Genomic DNA, 13,497 nt, shown 5'->3' on the forward strand with positions numbered 1-13,497 from the left:
ACGGAAAGTAATTCTCCACATCATGTCCGGGAGCACCGGAATGATACACACGATGAAGTTCAGGCTTGTACCACCATTGAGGATTGGCTGGCACAGCAGGAGGATGACGTGGAGTTATCAACTTCCTATCGATCAAGGAAGGATACAGTTCAGCGTAGGTCATAGGAATCAGGTCAAAAGTCACCCTCTTCCTATCATAATTGTTGGTGCTATTGTTGTTATTGCGAGGCTGGTAGATCTGTTGTTGTTGACGAGATTGTTGTTGTTGTTGTTGTTGAGCTTCTCTGAAAGCCGATGCTATATGAGCCACCTGGTGTTGGTTGACGGCTGATCGGGCTTCCTTCCTCCTCACAGAGGGTCTTCTTTTTCTATGGGAAGAAACAACATGAGTCTCCCCTTCCTTCTTTCTGGCAAATCCTCCATATTCCTTTGCCAAAGAATCATCACGGGACAGACGTCCTTCACAGACTCCCTCTTCTAGCCTCATCCCCATTATTACCATTTCGGTAAAGTCTGAGGGAGCACTAGCAATCATGCGCTCATAATAGAAAGAGCTTAAAGTCTTCAAAAAGATCTTTGTCATCTCCTTCTCCTCCAAGGGTGGCACTATCTGAGTTGCCAATTCCCTCCACCTCTGGGCATATTCCTTGAAGGTTTCCTTATCTTGTTGGGACATTGCCCTTAGTTGATCTCTGTCCGGAGCCATGTCCATGTTGTATTTGTACTATTTCACAAAATCCTCTCCTAGATCATTGAAAGTGTGGATGCTTTCACTATCTAGCCCCATATACCAACAGAGCGCAGCACCTGTCAGGCTATCCTGGAAATAGTGGATCAGTAGTTGATCATTTTCTGTCTAGGTCGACATCTTGCGGGCATACATCACAAGATGACTGAGTGGTCACGAATTTCCCTTATACTTCTCAAAGTCAGGCACTTTGAATTTGACTCAGATTTTCACATTAGGCACTAAGCACAGTTCAGCAGCACTCTTCCCAAATAAATCTTTTACTCTCAGCGTTTTCAGTTCCTTGCGCAGCTCAAGGAATTGGTCCTTCATCTCATCCATCTTCTCATAAACGTCCGGGCCTTCAGATGGCTCGGAGTGATAGATGGTGTCTTCTACATGCGGCAAAGTGTGCACAATGGGAGGTGGCACAGACATGACCGGGCTAGATGCCGACATAGAAGCAAAGGTGGGAGCGAAACCCTCTGGCACAAAATTGGGTGGCATTCCCCAAGGGAATCCAGCAGGCAGATTCGGAGCGAAGTGGGCGGTGGCAGCAGGCACTATAGAGGTAACCACTTCAGAAATGACAGTCCTCGCGGGAGGAGTTGCAGGAGTTGGAGAAGCTTGGCTCTGAGCAGAAAGAACTGACTTTATCATGGCAGTCAGTCGGGTAATCTCCTCTTTCAAATCTCGATTCTCTTGCTCAAGGTGTTCCATGATCTTTGAATGATTGGCTCGAGTGTTGTACCGGTGCATCAGCTTGTCTTCAAAATAAATGAAGAGCAAAGAGTTAGACCACTGTATCAAGGGCTCGGAACCAAAACCTGCTTATGCATATGATGCATGCAATGCAAGTGCATATGATTTGTTTTTTATCAGAGGAACTTTATAAAGATCTATTTGCAAATGTTTTTGAAAATATTGAACTTTTTGAGACATATGTGGAATACTCATAGCAATATAAAATTTGGAAACTTTTTACACCAAAGAAGTAGTACAATCTCGGTAACCAAATACAATATAAGAGAAAAGGAGAATAAACATCCTATGGAGCCCTAGAAACAGTCATCTAAAGCCTTTGAGATCGGAAGATACGTCGCACGAAGCCTCCTCACCTCTCTCTCATAAGCTGCTTCCATGTCGGCCTTCTCCTTGGCGAGCTGATCATATCTCTTCTTCCAAAACCTAGATGAGTGAGGTAGTAGAGAAGTAACCACATCATCGGGCTCATCAATAACCTGATGCTCTAGAAACTCGATCATTGCATCCTGTCACACCCTGATTTTGACCCTGAATCGCCGATCCAACACATTTATCATAGCTATTGCATCTCTACATAGCATAAACTGCATTCCATACATCATAATGCCTAGAATATCAGTCAAACTATTTTTTTTGGAATTACGGGCGAACCGGTTGAATTAATCGCCAGATGTGCGTCAAATCAGTAGACGAAAAATTTTAAAATCAAGCTTGCAAACACCAGTTTTATTAATCTACGTTTTGTGTAGTTTAATCTAGTATGCTCAATTTATTTTTTTGGCTAATTTTTCGGTCACCTTTTGACTCGCCTGAGCCTTTTTACCGGTAAAAATTTATTTCAAATTTAAAAGAAACGCTGTATTTTTTCAATAAGTATTTTTTGTGCTGATCATTTTAATGCATTCAATTTAATTTTTCGAGCATTTTTGCGCTCAATTTTTATTTATTTTTAATCTGCTTATTTCCATTTTTTAGCCAAAGTAATTAGGACAATTATTTAGAATTAGTTGTGATTTTAATTTGAATTTTGATTGTGTCGTTTTTTTTATATTAATTTTTAAAGTTATGCTCATTTAATTTATTTTATCAAAGAAAGATAAAAAAAATTGAAAATATATTTACTCCTCCACTCTTCATGTGCTATGTGGCCATTAATATTTGAATCGGTTGGAAGATGTGAGTGGAAACACGTCATTCGTTTTCATGGACAACTATGGCACGTCTTGTCCTCTACTAAGGACTCTCAACGTCTCTTTCTGCGTGGCAGGAGGACAGTGAAAAATTTTCATTAAAAAAAAGGGACCACAAAATTAAAAGAAAAAGGCCTCATTGTTTTTTCAAAAAAGAGGATTTCTTCCTCTTCATAAGAAAACACTTTATTTCCACTGCAAAAAGAAAAAAAACCCACGATAATCTCCTTTCACTCTCGTTTTGGAACGGTACCCTTTCCATATCCGCAACCTCCAAAAACCCAAAACCAGCATCACACAACCTCTGTTTTTCTTCATCAGTGAGAGCCTTCCAACGCGCGACATCCCTCTACCTTCCTTCACCAAATAACCCCTCAAATATTCCTCCTTGAACAACCGCGAAACCACCGCCAAGCCATTCCGGTGACGCTTTCGAAGAAGGCTCCACGCATCAACTTCTTATGCACAACCCAAGATCCAAGCTCAACCGTCAAAGCTGAAAACCCCGTAGTAGTAGTACCGACAACTACGATTTCTTCACTTTTCACTGCTATACACATCGTCGTTGCAAACTCAAAACTCACCAGAAGCTAGTGAACGGTATATATCTTATTTCGGTTTTCTTATGATTTTTCCATGCTATATTTTTGGTGTGTTTCTATTTGTTTTCATTTGAGAGATACGGACCATGTTGTTGTTTTGTTGTTTGGAAATATAAGAGAGAGCAAAGAGAGATAACATGAGATTGTGAGAAACAAATTCTCTGTTTGCTGTAGTTTATGTGAGAGATAGATGACAAGAGAAGGTTGTAGTTTTTTTTTTAATTTCTTTTCTTAATTCCATGGCCACGTGTCACTACCTATTTGGCCTTGCTAGAAATTTCAAAAAAACAGATGTGAGGGAACGTGAGAATGGAGCGTCGTCCATGACCAGCATCATTTTGTTTATTTACTTTTTATTTTTATTATTATTTTTATTATTCATTTTAATTAGTGTTAGTTTTAATTAAAATAGGAAAGATAAAAAAAATAGTACTATTTTTGTTGTTCGGCTTGTTTCTAACAATTGTTTGAAGTCCATTTAGTTTGTTTTTTACACCACACGGTGCATTCTTTTATTTATTTATTTGTTTCTCTTTTTTTATAAGTCGTTTGTTTTATTTATTTTATTTTTGTTATTTTCTCATTTTTATTATGTTGATTTTGATGTAATAAAATTATAACACTGTTGTAATATAAGAATAATATCTTGGTTTGTTGACCCTTGAGGTTATGGTGTAGCTAGGATGATTCTGGTTTATGCTGCTGCTACTGAGCTTCTGGTTTCTGTTTGTTTTTTATTGTTTTCAACGCAGTCCGATTGTATGTATATCGCTGGTTGCATTAAGTTAACAACAAGGTGATCCTGGTCGAGTGGTAAAGCTTAAGATTGCATTTCCAGGGTCACGGTTCAATACCCTGGGTTGCGCTTTAGTTGCCCCATCTTATTTTAGTTTATTCACTATATATATTAATAAACACTTTTGGTTTATTATAGGATCATAAATTTCATCCTTGATTAATTTAGGTTCTATTTTAGTATTAACCCTTTTGATTCTATTTTATTCTCATTTTTCGACTTTTGTTGTTATTCTTTTATCGTTATTTTTAGACGTCGATTTTAATTTATGGATTCAACAATTCCCATGTTGTTATTCCATGGTTATTTTATCGATATATTGATAGTATTTCGCCGCGTTATGATTAATTGCATATAACATTTCAATTATTGTCATTATATGCAAACCGGCTTTCAACACATTATCTAGATTTCTTGTTTGCTTTTCAATTTTCAGTTTCCTTGCACGTCATTGCGTTATGTGACTTTGATTCGCATCCTCGCATCCTGATTTTTATCCGTGCACGTCCCGATGTTGTTTCTTTCAATTTAATTTTTGAGTGTTTTGTAAATATAACTTGTTGTGTTATTTATTTTCTTCACATGGCTTACTCTCGGGCCTTCTTACAATGAGACAGTTCTCTTGCACTTACACTCATACATTGCATTATTTGTTGTTTGGGCCCGATTTAATTATTCCAGTACTTTGAATCCCCATTTCACAAAATGTACCCCACTTCCCCGATGTGTAATACTTTTACTGCTTTTCATTTCTTGATTGCTTGAATGTTTAGTTAGCTACTAACACAAGAATAAAATCAACCATTTCCAAAATATAAAAAAATAAGACTCGATCCAACGTCGAGTATTTTCTCAATAGACAAATCAATCCATTTCTTCCTCCCATTCCATTCCATTTCTTTCAAACCTTCATCAAATGCTTGATCCAACGTCAAGCCATTTCTCATAATAAAAACTCAAAAAAACTTAATTCATAATTGAGACCTTTTTCAATAAAGATGGAAATGGAACACTTATTTTAGTTTATTCACTATATATATTAATAAACACTTTTGGTTTATTATAGGATCATAAATTTGATCCTTGATTATTTTAGGTTCTATTTTAGTATTAACCCTTTTGATTCTATTTTATTCTCATTTTTCGACTTTTGTTGTTATTCTTTTACCGTTATTTTTAGACGTTGATTTTAATTTATGGATTCAACAATTTCCATGTTATTATTCCATGGTTATTTTATCGATATATTGATAGTATTTCGCCGCGTTATGATTAATTGCATATGACATTTCAATTATTGTCATTATGTGCAAACCGGCTTTGAGCACATTATCTAGATTTCTTGTTTTCTTTTCAATTTTCACTTTCCTTGCACGTCATTGCGTTATGTGACTTTAATTCGCATCCTCGCATCTTGATTTTTATCCGTGCACGTCCCGATGTTGTTTCTTTCAATTTAATTTTCGAGGGTTTTGTGAATATAACTTGTTGTGTTATTTATTTTCTTCACATGGCTTACTCTCGGGCCTTCTTACAATGAGACAGTTCTCTTGCACTTACACTCATACATTGCATTATTTGTTGTTTGGGCCCGATTTAATTATTCCAGTACTTTGAATCCTCATTTGACCAAATGTACCCCACTTTCACGATGTGTAATAATTTTACTGCTTTTCATTTCTTTATTGCTTGACTTTTTAGTTAGCTAGTACACAAGAATAAAATCAACCATTTCCAAAATATAAAAAAATAAGACTCGATCCAACGTCGAGTATTTTCTCAGTAAACAAATCAATCCATTTCTTCCTCCCATTCCATTTCTTTCAAACCTTCATCAAATGCTTGATCCAACGTCAAGCCATTTCTCATAATAAAAACTCAAAAAAAACTTAATTCATAATTGAGACCTTTTTCAAAAAAGATGGAAATGGAACACTTATTTTAGTTTATTCACTATATATATATTAATAAACACTTTTGGTTTATTATAGGATCATAAATTTGATCCTTGATTAATTTAGGTTCTATTTTAGTATTAACCCTTTTGATTCTATTTTATTCTCATTTTTTGACTTTTGTTGTTATTCTTTTACCGTTATTTTTAGACGTTGATTTTAATTTATGGATTCAACAATTCCCATGTTGTTATTCCATGGTTATGTTATCGATATATTGATAGTATTTCGCCGCGTTATGATTAATTGCATATGACATTTCAATTATTGTCATTATGTGCAAACCGGCTTTGAGCACAATATCTAGATTTCTTGTTTTCTTTTCAATTTTCACTTTCCTTGCACGTCATTGCATTATGTGACTTTGATTCGCATCCTCGCATCTTGATTTTTATCCGTGCACGTCCCGATGTTGTTTCTTTCAATTTAATTTTCTAGTGTTTTGTGAATATAACTTGTTGTGTTATTTATTTTCTTCACATGGCTTACTCTCGGGCCTTCTTACAATGAGACAGTTCTCTTGTACTTACACTCATACATTGCATTATTTGTTGTTTGGGCCCGATTTTATTATTCCAGTACTTTGAATCCCCATTTGACAAAATGTACCCCACTTCCCCGATGTGTAATAATTTTACTGCTTTTCATTTCTTGATTGCTTGACTGTTTAGTTAGCTACTAACACAAGAATAAAATCAACCATTTCCAAAATATCAAAAAAATAAGACTCGATCCAACATCGAGTATTTTCTCAGTAAACAAATCAATCCATTTCTTCCTCCCATTCCATTCCATTTCTTTCAAACCTTCATCAAATGCTTGATCCAACGTCAAGCCATTTCTCATAATAAAAACTCAAAAAAACTTAATTCATAATTGAGACCTTTTTCAAAAAAGATGGAAATGGAACACTTATTTTAGTTTATTCACTATATATATATTAATAAACACTTTTGGTTTATTATAGGATCATAAGTTTGATCCTTGATTAATTTAGGTTCTATATTAACCCTTTTGATTCTATTTTATTCTCATTTTTCGACTTTTTTTGTTATTCTTCTACCGTTATTTTTAGACGTTGATTTTAATTTATGGATTCAACAATTCCCATGTTGTTATTCCATGGTTATTTTATCGATATATTGATAGTATTTCGCCGCGTTATGATTAATTGCATATGACATTTCAATTATTGTCATTATGTGCAAACCGGCTTTGAGCACATTATCTAGATTTCTTGTTTTCTTTTCAATTTTCACTTTCCTTGCACGTCATTGCGTTATGTGACTTTGATTCACATCCTCGCATCTTGATTTTTATCCGTGCACGTCCCGATGTTGTTTCTTTCAATTTAATTTTCGAGTGTTTTGTGAATATAACTTGTTGTGTTATTTATTTTCTTCACATGACTTACTCTCGGGCCTTCTTACAATGAGACAGTTCTCTTGCACTTACACTCATACATTGCATTATTTGTTGTTTGGGCCCGATTTAATTATTCCAGTACTTTGAATCCTCATTTGACAAAATGTACCCCACTTCCCCGATGTGTAATAATTTTACTGCTTTTCATTTCTTGATTGCTTGACTGTTTAGTTAGCTACTAACACAAGAATAAAATCAACCATTTCCAAAATATCAAAAAAATAAGACTCGATCCAACATCGAGTATTTTCTCAGTAAACAAATCAATCCATTTCTTCCTCCCATTCCATTCCATTTCTTTCAAACCTTCATCAAATGCTTGATCCAACGTCAAACCATTTCTCATAATAAAAACTCAAAAAAACTTAATTCATAATTGAGACCTTTTTCAATAAAGATGGAAATGGAACAGTTATTTTAGTTTATTCACTATATATATTAATAAACACTTTTGGTTTATTATAGGATCATAAATTTGATCCTTGATTATTTTAGGTTCTATTTTAGTATTAACCCTTTTGATTCTATTTTATTCTCATTTTTCGACTTTTGTTGTTATTCTTTTACCGTTATTTTTAGACGTCGATTTTAATTTATGGATTCAACAATTCCCATGTTGTTATTCCATGGTTATTTTATCGATATATTGATTGTATTTCGCCGCGTTATGTTTAATTGCATATGACATTTCAATTATTGTCATTATGTGCAAACCGGCTTTGAGCACATTATCTAGATTTCTTGTTTGCTTTTCAATTTTCACTTTCCTCGCACGTCATTGCGTTATGTGACTTTGATTCGCATCCTCGCATCCTGATTTTTATCCGTGCACGTCCCGATGTTGTATCTTTCAATTTAATTTTCGAGTGTTTTGTAAATATAACTTGTTGTGTTATTTATTTTCTTCACATGGCTTACTCTCGGGCCTTCTTACAATGAGACAGTTCTCTTGCACTTACACTCATACATTGCATTATTTGTTGTTTGGGCCCGATTTAATAATTCCAGTAGTTTGAATCCCCATTTGACAAGATGTACCCCACTTCCCCGATGTGTAATAATTTTACTGCTTTTCATTTCTTTATTGCTTGACTGTTTAGTTAGCTACTAACACAAGAATAAAATCAACCATTTCCAAAATATAAAAAAATAAGACTCGATCCAACGTCGAGTATTTTCTCAATAGACAAATCAATCCATTTCTTCCTCCCATTCCATTCCATTTCTTTCAAACCTTCACCAAATGCTTGATCCAACGTCAAGCCATTTCTCATAATAAAAACTCAAAAAAACTTAATTCATAATTGAGACCTTTTTCAATAAAGATGGAAATGGAACAGTTATTTTAGTTTATTCACTATATATATTAATAAACACTTTTTGTTTATTATAGGATCATAAATTTGATCCTTGATTATTTTAGGTTCTATTTTAGTATTAACCCTTTTGATTCTATTTTATTCTCATTTTTCGACTTTTGTTGTTATTCTTTTACCGTTATTTTTAGACGTCGATTTTAATTTATGGATTCAACAATTCCCATGTTGTTATTCCATGGTTATTTTATCGATATATTGATAGTATTTCGCCGCGTTATGTTTAATTGCATATGACATTTCAATTATTGTCATTATGTGCAAACCGGCTTTGACACATTATCTACATTTCTTGTTTGCTTTTCAATTTTCACTTTCCTTGCACGTCATTGCGTTATGTGACTTTAATTCGCATCCTCGCATCTTGATTTTTATCCGTGCACGTCCCGATGTTGTTTCTTTCAATTTAATTTTCGAGGGTTTTGTGAATATAACTTGTTGTGTTATTTATTTTCTTCACATGGCTTACTCTCGGGCCTTCTTACAATGAGACAGTTCTCTTGCACTTACACTCATACATTGCATTATTTGTTGTTTGGGCCCGATTTAATTATTCCAGTACTTTGAATCCCCATTTGACAAAATGTACACCACTTCCCCGATGTGTAATAATTTTACTGCTTTTCATTTCTTGATTGCTTGACTGTTTAGTTAGCTACTAACACAAGAATAAAATCAACCATTTCCAAAATATCAAAAAAATAAGACTCGATCCAACGTCGAGTATTTTCTCAATAGACAAATCAATCTATTTCTTCCTCCCATTCCATTCCATTTCTTTCAAACCTTCATCAAATGCTTGATCCAACGTCAAGCCATTTCTCATAATAAAAACTCAAAAAAACTTAATTCATAATTGAGACCTTTTTCAATAAAGATGGAAATGGAACACTTATTTTAGTTTATTCACTATATATATTAATAAACACTTTTTGTTTATTATAGGATCATAAATTTGATCCTTGATTAATTTAGGTTCTATTTTAGTAATAACCCTTTTGATTCTATTTTATTCTCATTTTTCGACTTTTGTTGTTATTCTTTTACAGTTATTTTTAGACGTCGATTTTAATTTATGGATTCAATAATTCCCATGTTGTTATTATTCCATGGTTATTTTATCGATATATTGATAGTATTTCGCCGCGTTATGATTAATTGCATATGACATTTCAATTATTGTCATTATGTGCAAACCGGCTTTGAGCACATTATCTAGATTTCTTGTTTGCTTTTCAATTTTCACTTTCCTTGCACGTCATTGCGTTATGTGACTTTGATTCGCATCCTCGCATCCTGATTTTTATCCGTGCACGTCCCGATGTTGTTTCTTTCAATTTAATTTTCGAGTGTTTTATAAATATAACTTGTTGTGTTATTTATTTTCTTCACATGGCTTACTCTCGGGCCTTCTTACAATGAGACAGTTCTCTTGCACTTACACTCATACATTGCATTATTTGTTGTTTGGGCCCGATTTAATTATTCCAGTACTTTGAATCCCCATTTTACAAAATGTACCCTACTTCCCCGATGTGTAATAATTTTAGTGCTTTTCATTTCTTGATTGCTTGACTGTTTAGTTAGCTACTAACACAAGAATAAAATCAACCATTTCCAAAATATCAAAAAAATAAGACTCGATCCAACGTCGAGTATTTTCTCAATAGACAAATCAATCTATTTCTTCCTCCCATTCCATTCCATTTCTTTCAAACCTTCATCAAATGCTTGATCCAACGTCAAGCCATTTCTCATAATAAAAACTCAAAAAAACTTAATTCATAATTGAGACCTTTTTCAATAAAGATGGAAATGGAACACTTATTTTAGTTTATTCACTATATATATTAATAAACACTTTTTGTTTATTATAGGATCATAAATTTGATCCTTGATTTATTTAGGTTCTATTTTAGTAATAACCCTTTTGATTCTATTTTATTCTCATTTTTCGACTTTTGTTGTTATTCTTTTACCGTTATTTTTAGACGTCGATTTTAATTTATGGATTCAATAATTCCCATGTTGTTATTATTCCATGGTTATTTTATCGATATATTGATAGTATTTCGCCGCGTTATGATTAATTGCATATGACATTTCAATTATTGTCATTATGTGCAAACCGGCTTTGAGCACATTATCTAGATTTCTTGTTTGCTTTTCAATTTTCACTTTCCTTGCACGTCATTGCGTTATGTGACTTTGATTCGCATCCTGATTTTTATCCGTGCACGTGCCGATGTTGTTTCTTTCAATTTAATTTTCGAGTGTTTTGTAAATATAACTTGTTGTGTTATTTATTTTCATCACATGGCTTACTCTCGGGCCTTCTTACAATGAGACAGTTCTCTTGCACTTACACTCATACATTGCATTATTTGTTGTTTGGGCCCGATTTAATTATTCCAGTAATTTGAATCCCCATTTGACAAAATGTACCCCACTTCCCCGATGTGTAATAATTTTACTGCTTTTCATTTCTTGATTGCTTGACTGTTTAGTTAGCTACTAACACAAGAATAAAATCAACCATTTCCAAAATATCAAAAAAATAAGACTCGATCCAACGTCGAGTATTTTCTCAATAGACAAATCAATCCATTTCTTCCTCCCATTCCATTCCATTTCTTCCAAACCTTCATCAAATGCTTGATCCAACGTCAAGCCGTTTCTCATAATAAAAACTCAAAAAAACTTAAGTCATAATTGAGACCTTTTTCAATAAAGATGGAAATGGAACACTTATTTTAGTTTATTCACTATATATATTAATAAACACTTTTGGTTTATTATAGGATCATAAATTTGATCCTTGATTAATTTAGGTTCTATTTTAGTAATAACCCTTTTGATTCTATTTTATTCTCATTTTTCGACTTTTGTTGTTATTCTTTTACCGTTATTTTTAGACGTCGATTTTAATTTATGGATTCAACAATTCCCATGTTGTTATTCCAAGGGTATTTTATCGATATATTGATAGTATTTCGCTGCGTTATGATTAATTGCATATGACCTTTCAATTATTTTCATTATGTGCAAACCGGCTTTGAGCACATTATCTAGATTTCTTGTTTGCTTTTCAATTTTCACTTTCCTTGCACGTCATTGCATTATGTGACTTTGATTCGCATCCTCGCATCCTGATTTTTATCCGTGCACGTCCCGATGTTGTGTCTTTCAATTTAATTTTCGAGTGTTTTGTAAATATAACTTGTTGTGTTATTTATTTTCTTCACATGGCTTACTCTCGGGCCTTCTTACAATGAGACAGTTCTCTTGCACTTACACTCATACATTGCATTATTTGTTGTTTGGGCCCGATTTAATTATTCCAGTACTTTGAATCCCCGTTTGACAAAATGTACCCCACTTCCCGGATGTGTAATAATTTTACCGCTTTTCATTTCTTTATTGCTTGACTATTTAGTTAGCCACTAACACAAGAATAAAATTAACCATTTCCAAAATATCAAAAAAAATAAGACTCGATCCAACGTCGAGTATTTTCTCAATAGACAAATCAATCCATTTCTTCCTCCCATTCCATTCCATTTCTTTCAAACCTTCATCAAATGCTTGATCCAACGTCAAGCCGTTTCTCATAATAAAAACTCAAAAAAACTTAATTCATAATTGAGACCTTTTTCAATAAAGATGGAAATGGAACACTTATTTTAGTTTATTCACTATATATATTAATAAACACTTTTGGTTTATTATAGGATCATAAATTTGATCCTTGATTAATTTAGGTTCTATTTTAGTATTAACCCTTTTGATTCTATTTTATTCTCATTTTTCGACTTTTGTTGTTATTCTTTTACCGTTATTTTTAGACGTCGATTTTAATTTATGGATTCAACAATTCCCATGTTGTTATTCCAAGGGTATTTTATCGATATATTGATAGTATTTCGCTGCGTTATGATTAATTGCATATGACCTTTCAATTATTTTCATTATGTGCAAACCGGCTTTGAGCACATTATCTAGATTTCTTGTTTGCTTTTCAATTTTCACTTTCCTTGCACGTCATTGCATTATGTGACTTTGATTCGCATCCTCGCATCCTGATTTTTATCCGTGCACGTCCCGATGTTGTGTCTTTCAATTTAATTTTCGAGTGTTTTGTAAATATAACTTGTTGTGTTATTTATTTTCTTCACATGGCTTACTCTCGGGCCTTCTTACAATGAGACAGTTCTCTTGCACTTACACTCATACATTGCATTATTTGTTGTTTGGGCCCGATTTAATTATTCCAGTACTTTGATTCCCCGTTTGACAAAATGTACCCCACTTCCCCGATGTGTAATAATTTTACCGCTTTTCATTTCTTTATTGCTTGACTATTTAGTTAGTCACTAACACAAGAATAAAATTAACCATTTCCAAAATATCAAAAAAAATAAGACTCGATCCAACGTCGAGTATTTTCTCAATAAACAAATCAATCCATTTCTTCCACCCATTCCATTCCATTTCTTTCAAACCTTCATCAAATGCTTGATCCAACTTCAAGCCGTTTCTCATAATAAAAACTCAAAAAAACTTAATTCATAAGTGAGACCTTTTTCAATAAAGATGGAAATGGAACACTTATTTTAGTTTATTCACTATATATATTAATAAACACTTTTGGTTTATTATAG

The 13,497-nt window shown here is 33.5% G+C and overlaps 1 long non-coding RNA gene across 1 annotated transcript; it reads left to right on the forward strand.

The window, feature by feature from the left end:
- Positions 1-2,631: 2,631 nt before the first annotated feature.
- LOC127085207 (uncharacterized) lies at positions 2,632-4,299 on the forward strand. The gene is made up of 2 exons (XR_007789019.1): positions 2,632-3,282; positions 4,037-4,299. It is a non-coding gene; the product is annotated as an uncharacterized LOC127085207 (long non-coding RNA).
- Positions 4,300-13,497: the final 9,198 nt, after the last annotated feature.

This window comes from Lathyrus oleraceus, chromosome 5 (genome assembly GCF_024323335.1).
Source record: "Lathyrus oleraceus cultivar Zhongwan6 chromosome 5, CAAS_Psat_ZW6_1.0, whole genome shotgun sequence".
Classification (NCBI taxonomy): Eukaryota; Viridiplantae; Streptophyta; class Magnoliopsida; order Fabales; family Fabaceae; genus Lathyrus; species Lathyrus oleraceus.